General features: G+C 37.5%; 1 protein-coding gene and 1 long non-coding RNA gene across 5 annotated transcripts in view; one reads left to right on the forward strand and one right to left on the reverse strand.

Moving 5' to 3' along the window:
• The window catches only part of LOC134665019 (uncharacterized), a 452571-nt gene that overhangs the window by 81073 nt on the left and 356270 nt on the right, over nucleotides 1-15228 (reverse strand). The window lies entirely within an intron of this gene.
• The window catches only part of LOC134664971 (uncharacterized), a 574567-nt gene that overhangs the window by 57192 nt on the left and 502147 nt on the right, over nucleotides 1-15228 (forward strand). The window lies entirely within an intron of this gene.

Raw genomic sequence — 15228 nt, forward strand, 5'->3', positions numbered from 1 at the left:
CATACAAAATACAGATAAAAAAACACACACAAAAAATCTATAATATTTAGAGGTGTAAATGTCTCTAGGTGTCAGAACTATAAGATTATATAGTTTATCAAGTTATCCTTAGAGATGTATAGGGTCTCCAAGAGTCAATATCCTGTATAATTAATACATTCATTAAAAGAAAAGAAACATACGAGAACAGAATGAGGCGTCTCACTGTAATTAATTAATAAAAGTTACTAAGTATAATAGCTCGTGTTAGCTTAACAGACCAGTCTCCACAAACAGCACCCGTTCACGAGTATGACGCGTATCTCAGCCATCGCCTCCCTCAACCTTCATTCGGGAAAGTGGCGACCCGATCAACAACGCCACCGTAAGCAAAGACTTTTAAGCGAGCATGACATGTTCAAGCTACCGGCCTATATTAATATTAAAATAGTAATAACATGTAGCTGTAAGACACGGCATTTTGTGCTCATATGTTACATAAAAAGACAGTAATATAGCTTCACATAATTACTAGCCTAAGTTGACTTAGAGATGTAAAGGTCTCTAAGTGTCAGAAACATTAAAAATATAGGTAAGTATGTACAATCAAAAATAAAAAATCAAATAAATAAATATGTACTTAGAGATGTATAAGGTCTCCAAGTGTCCAAAACTAAAATTAAATTAAACAATATAATCAAGCGAGAACATCATTGTCTCATGTGTCAATTCTACTGGACACTAGCATATTTAATTCAGTGTAAAAAAAAACAATATTTATTTAATTCTTATTATACTAATGAAACCAATCAAGCTACCGGCTTAAAAGCATCTCTATCGTTTATAAAATCATTTACAGTGTAGTACGCCTTACATAACAAGGAGTGCTTAATGTGCGACTTAAATTTGTGAAGTGGTAAATTCACTACATCAGTGGGGACTTTGTTATAAAAACGTGTACAGTTCCCGACGAAAGACGTACTAACCTTACGGAGGCGGTGGGCGGGCACGGCAAGTTTATGTTTGTTTCTAGTGTTATAGTTATGGATATCACTGTTAACCTTGAATTCGTGGATGTTTTTCCGAACATACATAATATTCTCTAGTATGTATTGAGATGCAACGGTAAGAATGTTAACTTCTTTGAATTTCTCTCTTAGGGATACTCGAGCGCCCAGTCCATAGATGGAACGTACAGCTCGTTTTTGCAGCACAAATATTGTCTGAATATCTGCCGCTCTTCCCCACAACAGAATTCCATAAGACATAACACTATGGAAGTAACTATAGTATACCAGCCTGGCCGTCTCTACGTTTGTCAGCTGTTTGATTCTCCTCACTGCATAGGCTGCTGAACTAAGTTTTCCGGCTAGAGTGCCTATATGTGCATGCCATTGCAGTTTGGAGTCTAAAGTGACTCCCAGGAAAACAGTTCGGTCCTCAAATTCCAGCGTATCACCTTTTATTTTAATCTTGCCGTTATTTACCTGCTTGACGTTAGGTAGCGTAAACTTGATGCATTTGGTTTTCTTGGCGTTCAAAAGCAAATTGTTTGCCGTAAACCAGTTTACAATGGTAGATAGCGCGTCATTAATGCTCTCGAAGCTATTTTCCTTTCTGTCCACTTTAAATATAAGGGAAGTGTCATCTGCAAATAACACTATATCATGTCTATCTTGCACAACTTTTGGTAAGTCATTAATGTATACCAAAAACAGGAAGGGACCAAGAATTGAACCTTGAGGCACTCCGAGGGCTACCGGGGACCCCGCCGATTGAGTTCCATTAATAACTACTCGCTGAGTTCTATCCGAAAGGTACGATGAGACCAGGTCAAGGGCACTAGCTTTTATCCCATAGCGGCTTAATTTTCTCTTTAAATTTTCGTGATCAACGCAATCAAATGCCTTTGACAGATCACATGATGACTCATTATCCATGATGACTTTCATGACATAGTGCATGGCCGCCATTCTGGATTCCAAAATGGTCATCATTTACTAAATCTGCGCCCCCCAAAACCTATAAAACGATACCCATGACAACTTTTATGACAGTGCATGGCCGCCATTTCAGATTTCAAAATGGTCATCATTTTCTAAATCGGGGCCCCCTAAAACCTATAAAACGACATCCATGACGATTTTTATGACATAGTGCAAGGCCGCCATCTTGGAATCCAAAATGGTCATCGTTTTCGAAATCTGCGCCCCCTAAAACCTATAAAACGACACCCATGACGACTTTTATGACATAGTGCATGGCCGCCATCTTGGAATCCAAAATGGTCATCATTTACTAAATCTGCGCCCCCCAAAACCTATAAAACGATACCCATGACAACTTTTATGACAGTGCATGGCCGCCATTTCAGATTTCAAAATGGTCATCATTTTCTAAATCGAGGCCCCCTAAAACCTATAAAACGATATCCATGACGACTTTTATGACATAGTGCATGGCCGCCATTTTGGAATCGAAAATGGTTATCGTTTTCGAAATCTGCGCCCCCCAAAACCTATAAAACGACACCCATGATGACTTTCATGACATAGTGCATGGCCGCCATTCTGGATTCCAAAATGGTCATCATTTACTAAATCTGCGCCCCCCAAAACCTATAAAACGATACCCATGACAACTTTTATGACAGTGCATGGCCGCCATTTCAGATTTCAAAATGGTCATCATTTTCTAAATCGGGGCCCCCTAAAACCTATAAAACGACATCCATGACGATTTTTATGACATAGTGCATGGCCGCCATCTTGGAATCCAAAATGGTCATCGTTTTCGAAATCTGCGCCCCCTAAAACCTATAAAACGACACCCATGACGACTTTTATGACATAGTGCATGGCCGCCATCTTGGAATCCAAAATGGTCATCGTTTTCGAAATCTGCGCCCCCTAAAACCTATAAAACGACACCCATGACGACTTTTATGACATAGTGCATGGCCGCCATCTTGGAATCCAAAATGGTCATCGTTTTCGAAATCTGCGCCCCCTAAAACCTATAAAACGACACCCATGACGACTTTTATGACATAGTGCATGGCCGCCATTTTGGAATCGAAAATGGTTATCGTTTTCGAAATCTGCGCCCCCCAAAACCTATAAAACGACACCCATGACGACTTTTATGACATAGTGCATGGCCGCGATTTTGGATTTCAAAATGGTCATCATTTTCTAAATCGGGGCCCCCTAAAACCCATAAAACGACATCCATGACGACTTTTATGACATAGTGCATGGCCGCCATTTTGGAATCGAAAATGGTTATCATTTTCGAAATCTCCGCCCCCCAAAACCTATAAAACGACACCCATGACGACTTTTATGACATAGTGCATGGCCGCCATTCTGGATTCCAAAATGGTCATCATTTTCGAAAGCGGGGCCCCCTAAAACCTATAAAACGACATCCATGACGACTTTTATGACATAGTGCATGGCCGCCATCTTAGAATCCAAAATGGTCATCGTTTTCGAAATCTGCGCCCCTTAAAACCTATAAACCGACACCCATCACGACTTTTATGACATAGTGCATGGCCGCCATTTTGGATTTAAAAATGGTCATCATTTTCTAAATCGGGGCCCCCTAAAACCTATAAAACGACATCCATGACGACTTTTATGACATAGCGCATGGCCGCCATCTTGGAATCCAAAATGGTCATCATTTTTGAAATCTGCGCCTCCTAAAACCTATAAATCGACACCCATCTCGACTTTTATGACAAAGTGTTTGGCTACCATCTGCATGCAAGACATTTCTATTATTTTTACGTACAAAAATGGCCCCCTGTCAACTTCCAACCGAGATTTAATCGATAATTTATTCGATTAATGTTCAAGATTCATTCAAATTTAATCTATGTTAGGTCGACTAACCTAATCGTGATTAAAATTTGAGGATTAACTTTTTTTATTCCATTAATTAGCGCCACTTGCACCATTCCACTAACCCGGGGTTAACTGGTTAAACCTGGAGTTACCATGGTTACCAGTACAATTTGATACTGGGTTAACGGTTTAACCGCTTAACCCAGGGTTAGTGGGACGGTGCAAGTGGGCCTTAGTCGAATAAACAGTTAATCTATTAAGTCCCATCTCTGGCCACGTCATTTTTACACTTTGAGAATATCTGAAAACAAATGAACACAAGGAGCCATTTTGCAAATCCAGTAACTTTGTTATTACTTTTGACAGCGCGTGTCATGTGTCTACACAGAGTCGACACAAAGTCGAAACATTTGCGACTACTTTGTGACTGCAATATTTCGCAGCCTTAAACCATATTTATACATTATAATTAACAAGTTTCGTAGTATGTAAAGCGTTATTTCTGTTATCTAAGTATAGTATACGCATCGAAGTACTAAAAATGCATCAAATAATATATTTATGAACACAAGCACTGAGAAGTAAACAATTTCATTTCCGGCTAAACTAAAACAATGTGGTGGCGCGTTGATTATATTACACTTAGTTTATCAAATCACTCGAGCAGTTTAATTCCCCATAATAATTTAAGTCCTATTGTAATATAAATGCAAACAATATATAATTACGTCTTGTAATCCGTTTTAGAGATGGCGTATTAATGTCACTTATTTTTATTTAACTATTTTTCCATCTGACAGTTTCCATTTGACAGGAACAAAATGAACGAATGAACGAATGATTTTGGCATAAAGTAGTCGCAAACTAGTAACAATGTGTGCACACGGCGACCACACTTTATGTCACTTTGTGTCATGTGTCGACCCTTCCCCATTTCTGGTAACTGTGTCGACACGGCGACGACTCTGCGACTGGAATTGTGACCGAAACAGACGGTGTCGACACAAGATGTGTCTACACCGCGTCGTAACGGCGACTGGAAATGGTTGTATGGGTAGCGCCTTGACAATAGAAGCGTGTTCAGATATTTGTGAGCATCTCGGCCGCTTCAATATATCTATCTGATGGTAACTGTACTATAAAATAAAGAACTGTTTTAAGTGGTATTTTCGTGCGCTTCAGCGTTTTGAGAATTGGAACTTTACCCTGTTTGGAATAGAGTCGTTTTTCCAACTGTTCTATTTAGATAGGAAGTTTTACGTGTTAGGTCAGTTTTAACCAATAGTAGTTCTCGTAACAATAGTAATTAGGGCACTGTGCGAAAAATTGGCAGGTTAATTTGCCTTTGCAGAGCCGTTATTCGTAACAGTTTGTAAGAAACGGTAGTACAGTTTAATTGGGTTTTGTGCTATGTCGGTTTTTATGGAACTGTTAGGAAAGTAATTTAGTCTTGTAATTAATTAGATCTTAATAGGAAATGGTATCAGATGTCTTTATAAATGTACATATAAAGTATTAAAGCAGTTCTATTGATATAATATTTTAAACTTTCGCGTTTTGAACACATATTAACTCACATTACGGGTCTAACGCGAATTTTATTCAATTACCTTGATTTATTGATAATTTATTGTTTTATTTAATTTTTTGTTTTGTCGTAGCAAGTGGAAATCCGTGGTCTCTGCCTACCCCTCCGGGAAATAGGCGTGATTATATGTATGTATGTATGTTATTGTTTTTTTTTATATTCATTTCATCCTTTATCTCATTTCAGAAACAATTTGTTGACTAAAATAAGTACACTTGTTTTTATCTGATCCGACTTATGAATGGGATGTAGTCTATTACATATACATATTGTATTTTAGTTAGTTAATACGGAATTATAAGGTTTATTTAATACGATTACCTAATGCCACAGAATAAATAATAGTACTAGGTACAGAAGACTCACTCTCTAACAAAACGCGTCTGTCACGATCAGCACAGACATGGCCGCTAGGTGGCGACAGCGCCACGCGCGGCTTATGGCAAACCCCAAAATTGGGGTCGAACGGATGTAGTTTTACCTACCTGTAGCAAAGTGACGAAATCGCGGAGTGAGCCACGCCTGCTAATGCCTAAAATCTTACTACTGTGTTTTTGGACATTAGTTAATTCCTTCTAAAGCTCATCTATTATATAAAACAATCGTATAAAAAGTAGTGTAGTCGAACTATTAGCTTAAATGCTAAGCTATTAGCTCGTATGCCTCGTATACAAAAAAAAAAAAACTCGAAAAAATGTTTATCTGCTAAGCCTTAGCACAGCGGTCGGTTTGGTAATATTTGTAACTTTAGCAGACATTGTCGATCGTCAGTACTACATACAAAATAGCCAGGGAGGCTCGCGGGCCGCAAGCGAGAGGTTGGCGGGCCGCATGTGGCCCGCGGGCCGCTGGTTGCCGACCGCTGCCTTAGCAGATAAACTTTTTTCACTCTACCAGCCCAAGCCGAAAAAAACACCTGATAATAGCTCTACTATAGGTACATACATATTTGTTTGATACCCCACAAAATTGCCTCATACCTAATAAATTTATAAACTATTAAACATGCCTACTATAGCAATAAAAGTATTATTTATTACATATGCTCCGGCTTTCACACGTCGAAAATATTTTACCTCAGGCTTAGCCCCAAAGGAAATCTCCTCCAGGTCCAAAGGGAAATTGCTTCAAATTTTCGTCGTTTCTCGAAAACTGCGAGTGTTTTTAGTTTTGTAGATACCCACTAACTTCTGCCCGCTACTTTGTCCGTATAGAAGTGGTTGAAAGGTTTCAACTTATTTTTATCCCCGAAGGCATTTTTTTTTAAATAGGAAGACAAGAGGAGATACTCTTCTACAATATTTGAAGAATGACTTTTAACTTTAGTTTTGTTTATTGCACAAAACAAATATATACAGCAGGGTACAAACGGCAGACTTAATGCCAAATGGTATTCTCTACCAGCAACCATAGGCCAAACCAGGATATATAACTACGTAGTTTTCATTAGGTACAGTTTGGCTGTGTATCGTGTGTCAGTCAGTATACAACTATACATACATATAACACCTGTTTGTTTTATATTATTTAGAAAGTTATTTCTAAAAGGAAGAGCTAATGAGTGTACTTTGAAGAGCCTCTTTGTGCCAACATATTCAGGCCAAAATACAATTGCTAACACAGAGATAAAGTTAACAAAGAATAGTGATTAAAGATCTAGTTCTGTGACCGAATAGTTGTCGAGTTCCACTACTTTGAAGTAGGTAATGAGAGAAGATAGCAATTAAAACTTTGTCATTGTATGCGGGTAGCTAAGTAATTTTAATGAATGTTCTAATGTTAAGAGTGGCGCTATATGTCATGTGTGTGCCATCATACTTACATTTAATTACTTTAGTAAATGAGACTATTGAAATAACCCTATTTCATCATCTCATCATCATCATCATCTCAGCCGTAAGACGTCCACTGCTGAACATAGGCCTCCCCCTTGGACCTCCATACGTGCTCCATAGGGGGTGAATGGGGGGTGAATGCCATAATCGCCACTCTTGGCAGGCGGGTTGGCGATCGCAGTCGAGTACACCGAATTTGAGGGACGCTGCTGCCCGTCCACCGGTGGTTTTGGACGTAGTTTAAGGACATACCCGGGTCCTCTATTTAGGTATAGTTAAGTTTTTTACAAGTTTAAGGACTTCCCCTTTCCTGAGCTGAACATACCCCGTAGTGCGAAATGGAGCGAGTTGGCAGGAGAAATGCAATTTTGGTTTATCAAAATAAAGATTAAAAATAAAATGGAATGGTATTAGACCTTTTTATAGGCCTCTGGGCGAGAAAAGGTCATAAATCGTTTTGTTAGGGTGTTAATAAATAAATATTAGGTCTGTTAAGCGTAATATAGGCAATCATTGCATACCATTTTGAGCAAACGCAAGCGGAAAATAGGATGGCAGAAAATAGGACAAGTAGGTAACACTGAATAATAATTATGCTACATAATGATTACATTTATTTTTATGGTGCCTGCACCATCTCCGCCTACACCTGTGCAGGTGAATCATCAGGTCCTTTATTCAGAATTATCTAGAACAAAACATGATGTAAACCCGAATTGATACAATAGCAATTACCTTACAGCACTCGTAAAACAATAATAAAACTTCACTGAAATGCCTCGACACGCTATACATATATTGGAACGCAGCCAACATGTTAGATTTTAATGCACTCCTCACCCAATATAAATTGATCTGCATTGCTCTTACCAACCCCCATTTCCTGACCTAATTCACCAATCACGGGCTACGAGGGAGGTCTTTTCAAAATGGCCGAATATCGCAGTTCTAATTTCAAATTAACTAATTCGAACACGAAAGAGCGACAGATGACCATGTAGAGTAATCAACTTTAAGACATATTTGGAAGATAATAAGATTGAATTTGCATTGTAGTTATTTGTTGAGTTGTTGTATTTTAGTTTTGAAGGTTTTGACGTGTTGCCGGTGATTTCAAATAATTGAAACTGGCAAGTTTGTAGCGATAGTGTATAAAGTTAGGAACAAATAGCTTTTTAAAGATTTGTAGGCCATAGACAATGTAGAGTAGTTTCCGTGTTTAATAAAAGCTTTATATTTACAGTCTGTCAAACCATTTATACAGTAGAAAAGAGAGGCAAATTTAAACAATGTAGGCGGGAAGGGTTATCATTCCACGGAAAATTAGGATTTTGCGCCTTTTTCTACTGCGCCTTTGTTTGACAGGCTATATCTGCCAACTGTGCATGTACAGGCATAGGTATTGAGTAAAGGGGCCACACAGCTACTCAAAAAATATAAAATAGACACGAAGGTGATGTAAAGACATTATAGAATAGTTAGGTACTTACCGCTGTCTGATTTACAAGACCTCACCTAGATATACCTACAGTTTAAACTTACCTATGTTTTATTTACTTATACAGGGTGGAAAGATAAGTCGGGCCCTGGAGGGAAACTACCTTAAATCCTTAAGCTGGCTTATTTTACTTAAAGGAGACATTCCTTTATTTTTAAAAAGAAACAAAACTGCATTCAAAGATTTTCTAAAACTCGCTTGCCTCGCCCGGGATTCGAACCGACTAAAAATTCCAAAAAATAAAAACTCGCTATTTTATTCTACTAGTCGATACAGTTAATGTTAATGATAACATTTCTCCAAGAAACATTAGGTCTTACACTCGTCTGTCGTACAAAATATCCATAAAATCTAAAATTAAGTACTTAAGAGTTTTTTAGACAAGCCAAAATGAAGAAAAAAAGAAAAACACTTTGAATGCAGTTTTGCTTCTTTTTAAAAATAAAGGAATGTCTCCTTTAAGTAAAATGAGCCAGCTTAAGGATTTAAGGTAGTTTCCCTCCAGGGCCCGACTTATCTGTCCACCCTGTATATTCCAAGATTAATAGCATACCTAATAGTTAGCAGACGATTTTGCTTAATACAAAATTAATTTTCGTATTTTAATCAAGTTAACAACACAAGTTGGTAGGGATCCCTCGATGCCTCGAATATAATTTTGTTTGTATACATAAAGGATACGTTTTTTTCTACCCAGTTAAGAATTGCACCAAAATGGTTGCCACGTGTTTGAAGGATGCCAAAAAAAAGGAGACACATATGTTAGCTATCGAATAAACAGAAAAATAACACAGATAAACTGCAAGATTTATGTTTTCAAGTGTCCATGTGTATAATAATTAACACTTTTGTAATGTCTACAGAAAAGACACCGGTTTCCGAACTTTTTAGACCTATAATTTTTTCCTACAAAATCTAAGTCGATTTATATGTTATAAAGCGTGATGAATGTGTCAGACAATTATTGGTCAGTTTGGTAACATATTACATATTAAGGTTGCCTCCAGAATCTCGCAAACTAAATTAACAGGTCAATGTGCACAAATGATACCACAGTTTGGCCAGTGCTGTTCATATCGATATTTTCAAAAAAGTTATGATTAGAGAATATCGCGAGAATTCACCGCTAGCGGCGCTACTGTTGCGCGGTCAGTTAAAAAGTATCTTTAAGTATATTTAAGTAATTTAAATAATTTTACAAATGTTACTTGGTATTTCGATAACTGTCCAATTTTATAGTAATAGATACAAGGATATTAGATAAACATATTGTAGTTAATTAGTTAATAAACAACTTGCCTCCAAACCTGCATATTAAGAGCCAACAGGAGTGGTCATCTCTCCATACAAACATATACTCGACTGTTTTCTCCGTGGGTTTTGATGCTAGAGCAATGATTTTTTCAACACAGATTAATATTGTCAATATCTATCGGACCGTTTTGCTTTTTTGATATTTTTGTTTTTTTAAGGCGCTAGAGCCTTTCAAAAATGGCCAAAATGAGCTCAGTGACTATGCCGCAATGAGAGGCGTAGTATTCAAAACTGATATCAATTAGCCAAAAAAGCAAAACGGTCTGGCACAGATAATTTCATAATCATTTAGACTTACAAATTTGGTTATGACTGGTTAAGTTTTGGAGAAAACAGTCGAGTACGAAACCTCGACGATTTTTGAGATTTTTACGCAGGATTTTTCGCCTTGTCCTTATCGCACTAGTTTAGGAGCCGCTTCCGTTAGCGAGATGGGTATATTTACCTGAAATATTTAAAACTCAGGTCCTGTTTCGTCTTAACATTGAAATTTGTTAGTTTCACATCCGCACCTCTTGATTTGATTGGTAACGTCACAATCTTACAATCGAATCAACCACTTTTCTCATCACATTCATACAAATCGAAATCGTTTGTAACCCCTTTATAATTATCACATGGGTAGTAGGTGCATCTTACTTATCGATATCATTTTATCGACATATACCCCTGACTATTTTTTCTTTGCTATTCCTGGTATCATTTTATTTGTCAAACTCATGTCAATTTAGTTCGCGAGTTTCTGGAGGCAACTGTAGTAGGTATACGGTATACGTTCGCAAATTCTCTCTACGTAATTGTATTGCTCTTTGGCAGTGTATAGTAAAATGAACTATGTATAAGTAAGGCCTTATTTGCCAAGGTTGTGAATAAATTATAATAATATTTCCATTACAATGCAGCTTAACTGGCTCACTAAGATTGATTAAATACTTTGATTAACTATTCAAAACGTGCTTGCTTAGCTAACCGTAAACTTTTTTTTCAGGTAGGTAGAGTTGTTCCAAAATAGACATTACAAAAGTTGACGATTTGGATAAATTTTTTTAAGAATTTTTTATTACAACTTTTAAGAACTGGGTTTTATTAACGCATTCACTGCCAGAGCGGCTGCCGCGAAAAACGAAATTCGCAAATTGCGGGGATCTTTCTCTTTTACTCCAATGAAGGCGTAATTAGAGTGACAGAGAAAAATCCCCGCAATTGACGATTTTCGGTATTGGCGGTAGCCCTACAGGACGCGTGGCCTAGGAACAAACTTGTATGACGGTGGACGCACACGTGCGTCGGGGGCAGTGAATGTGTTAACATGCCAATAAAAATAAGAAAATTAGGCTTTAAAATCAGTAAATTTTATGATGTCTACAGGAAAGACGCAGAACCTTAACTAATATGTACCTACTGTAAAAATATTCACTTGTATATTTTTGTTAAAATTTCTAGAGCTATAAAATGTTGTTAGACGAACAAAAATACAGGAATCGTAAACCTAAACCTGTGTAAATATTTATAATTGACATAGAGTGGTCGAATTTCTCTTCCTCTCAAATAGAACGGAAAACTGTCGTAAGCTTTAGCAAACAGATTTCCCAACTCCCGTATTATTTGGGCCAAACAAATTTATGTCAGTCTCAATAGTCGAAACTATTTTAAAATGTTTATGAGTGACTGTCAAAATAACGTTCAACTAAAAACTAAATGCATAGACTAAATATATGTAGGTGTGTGTGTAAACAAATAAACTATTTATGTGTGGGAGTGTAACGGTTGCGCGCGTAAAAGGAAATTTTAAAATTGTAATTGAATTGTGTTTACATTTGTGCTGTGTTGGTTTAGTTTATCAACAGTCTTTTGTTATTTGATTATTCACGTTTTGTTTACGCGAGACACTAGATGAGAGTATTAAAAGAGTTTGAACCTTCACGATGTTTTCAAATACTTACATGTGCATGTGTAGGCATGTATCTGAAGAAACGATTACAAATTCACAGTTTCAATTTGTTCTGTTTGAAAAGAAAAAAAATAGCCACTAATCGGACTCAATTTAGGGAAAACTATCCAATCCTCAAAAACTGTCAATAAAATTTTACTTGTTACTGTCAAGAAAGATAGCATTGGCATTAGGCATTGGATTGCAAATTTTTGAGATTGATCATTTACGCTAAATTACGTCTAATCATGTGAAGTATTAACACAGGTTTACGATGTCTGCCTTTTTGTTACCAAACTTCTTTCAGATATCAGATATATGCCTAGATAAGTCAGGGATTCTTAACATTTTTTTCGCCGAGATTGATTTGTGTATTAAAGGCTGATATAGACGACAGGATAATTTCGTCGCAAGCATCCGTTACATAACAATACGCAATTCGTGAACTAACGCCCCGACACTCAGAACAGGTCTCATCTAGGCTGCGTTGCCTCACCACTTACCTAACTAGGCGTGCCAAGTTCAACTAACGTTTGATGGAATTCATTATAACTCTGGTCTAGTGTAAAGTGGTTTTTAGACTTAAGAATAAGGCCCCCCCCACATCTGGCGTCTATCGAGCGTCGGCGTCTACAATTCTATGGCCGACGTCGACGCAACGTCGACGCAGCGTCGACGCAACTGCGCAGCGACGTCATTTTCAATAGCGCTGGACCGACGCCGACAGACGCCGACGCTCGAAAGACGCCAGATGTGGGGGGGCCCTAAACGTAAGACGGAAAAGTTTTGTGTTCAAGATTATTGCACTTAATTGTCTAATATGATTTTGTCACAAAGTTTTGCCTACCATTTAACCAAATGAGATTAAGTTGACATTGATATGTAAGTTCAAATTGCTGTCAGAACCTTGTTTTCATTCCATAGCGTGACGAGCGTTCGTGTTTGCGTTATGTCTATTTTTGTATAGGATTTTGAACAACGCGCCAAGCTCGTTTTGGGAACTCAAAATCCCATACAAAATGACACTTAACGCGTATTGTGACAACGCGTACGTCACGTCACGTAATCGAATGAAATTTACACTACTTACAAAAGTATTAGTATAAGCAATAATAAGACAATTCTACAACCATGCAATTTGGTCATCCTTTTGCACTTTCGTGAAACTACAACGTCTTTCACTTTACGATCCTTCCTAACCCTCCATTCCCCTAAGGAACAGTGGTAGTGAAATATTCACCTATAAAACTGAACGTTTTATCTCCTTTACAACCTTCACTGTAAATGTCATTCACTCAAGAGATAAATGTTTTATGATAAACTCTTTGGTATTTTCTATTACAAAACATTTGGCGGCCGATTGGCGTATTTGCAAAACTTATTTATTTCGTCATTTGTAATAAACTTATTTGATCCAACATGCATCGGTTTTTTTAGACGGCTCTTACGGTTTCGATAAAATGTGACGTTTGCTTCAGATGCCCGAAGGACAAATTGTCCACAAAATAGGAACCCCGCGTTAGGGAATGAGACAATGATTTTCACGATTCACGATAATCAAGGCCTTTAAGACCTGCCTGGTTTTACGATCGGCCGATATATGTATATGAATTAGGTCTTATAACCCCAATTGTGTTTCATTCATAAGCCGGAACAATACCCGCGCCATCGTTACGTAGCCAGCCTTGGCATTGGCACCGTGCGGCGGCGTGCCAAATCTGTTCATAAGCCGGTGCCAAATACGGTGGCAGGCAGATGGAAATTTTTAGCCGGATATAGGAAAATACGAAGACCGTTATTTTCGTGGTTTGAAATTCGTAATTGGAATGTACTTGCACATGTTTAAGTTTTAATTCTTAATGACGTCTCTTAACTTTTTCAAGTACCTACTTACCTACCTACAAAACAGTAGGTACCTTACATAGTTTGAGTTTGTTGGAAATCGGGATAAAAGGTAGTGTCCGACTAAAACCGGTTTTTTTGCCGAAACCTAAACCGGGTTGGTTTTGCATTATTTTCGAGGAAAACCGAAATTTCGCCCGGATACTACTCGAAAATACCAGTTTCGGGCCGAAATGTTCCGTAGGTTTTTGGCCGAAACTAAACTTTTGACCGAATCATGATTTTTATACCAAAACCTGCCTGAACCGAAATCGGACACTAATGAAAGCTCGTTTATATAAGTACGACGTCTACGCGGTCGAAGTCGCGGGCAAATACTAGTAAAAAAATAATTAATGTCAATTATGTTACACAAGAGCATACAAAAGTTATTTATTTCCCAGTATTGACATGTCAGTTGTCAACTTGTCATGCATTCGGTATTGCACAAAGACTTAATTATTCTCAATGCGTCTGTCGGGACACTAAAATTGTACGCGTAATGAATAAAACACCGTTTGTACATGTTTGTCATACAATTATCGCCTGCATTTGGGTGGTGGGAAAAATTCATTTTAGAAAGCAAGATTATTAATAAAAGACGACGGTTGCTTTGTTATTAAAGATGTTACCGTTAAACCTGTTTTTAGTGAAAACGCGATTTCCCTACTTAAAACTACTATTCCGTAAAGCTTCGGCGGAAACTTCTGAGTGGGATTTTTCATATTAACTCCCATTTATAGACGGATCTATCGCGAATTTATTTTATTTACCTTTATTTACCGACGCTTCGACACAGAGTTTCACTGATCGTGGTCGCGGCTAAGTGATGTCCCAGCAAAATGACAAAACAGAGATTTGTGCAACTACCCGACGAAAAGTGTATGAAAAATTTTGGGGTAGACATCACATTTTCAAACCATCCAATACACATTATGTTAATTAATTATGGCATGCAACTGTATCCACGCACACATACGAAGTACTTGTGTCGAAACGTCGGTAAATAATAGGTAATAAAATAAATTCGCGATAGACCTAAAGGTGGGATTTTTCAGTTTTTACAGAAACTAGTTTTTACTAGTTGATGTACGTAAAACAAGAAAGTTATTTAAAAGTTAAGTACTAGTAATTATACATTAGTACGTACCTATTCTATAAACACAGTTTTTTCAACATCCCATTCAAAGTCAAAATAAAGTCAAGGTCTTAAAAGTCAATTGGATTATATTTTATTTTACGACATTTTTACCAAAACTATTTGTTTATCGCATTGCAATAAATCAGTGCCGCCTGCGCACACGCCGATGTCTCCTCAATGAGTTTCATTCTCTCTATTTATAGACCTA

This window comes from Cydia fagiglandana, chromosome 6 (assembly GCF_963556715.1).
Source record: "Cydia fagiglandana chromosome 6, ilCydFagi1.1, whole genome shotgun sequence".
NCBI classification, from domain to species: Eukaryota; Metazoa; Arthropoda; class Insecta; order Lepidoptera; family Tortricidae; genus Cydia; species Cydia fagiglandana.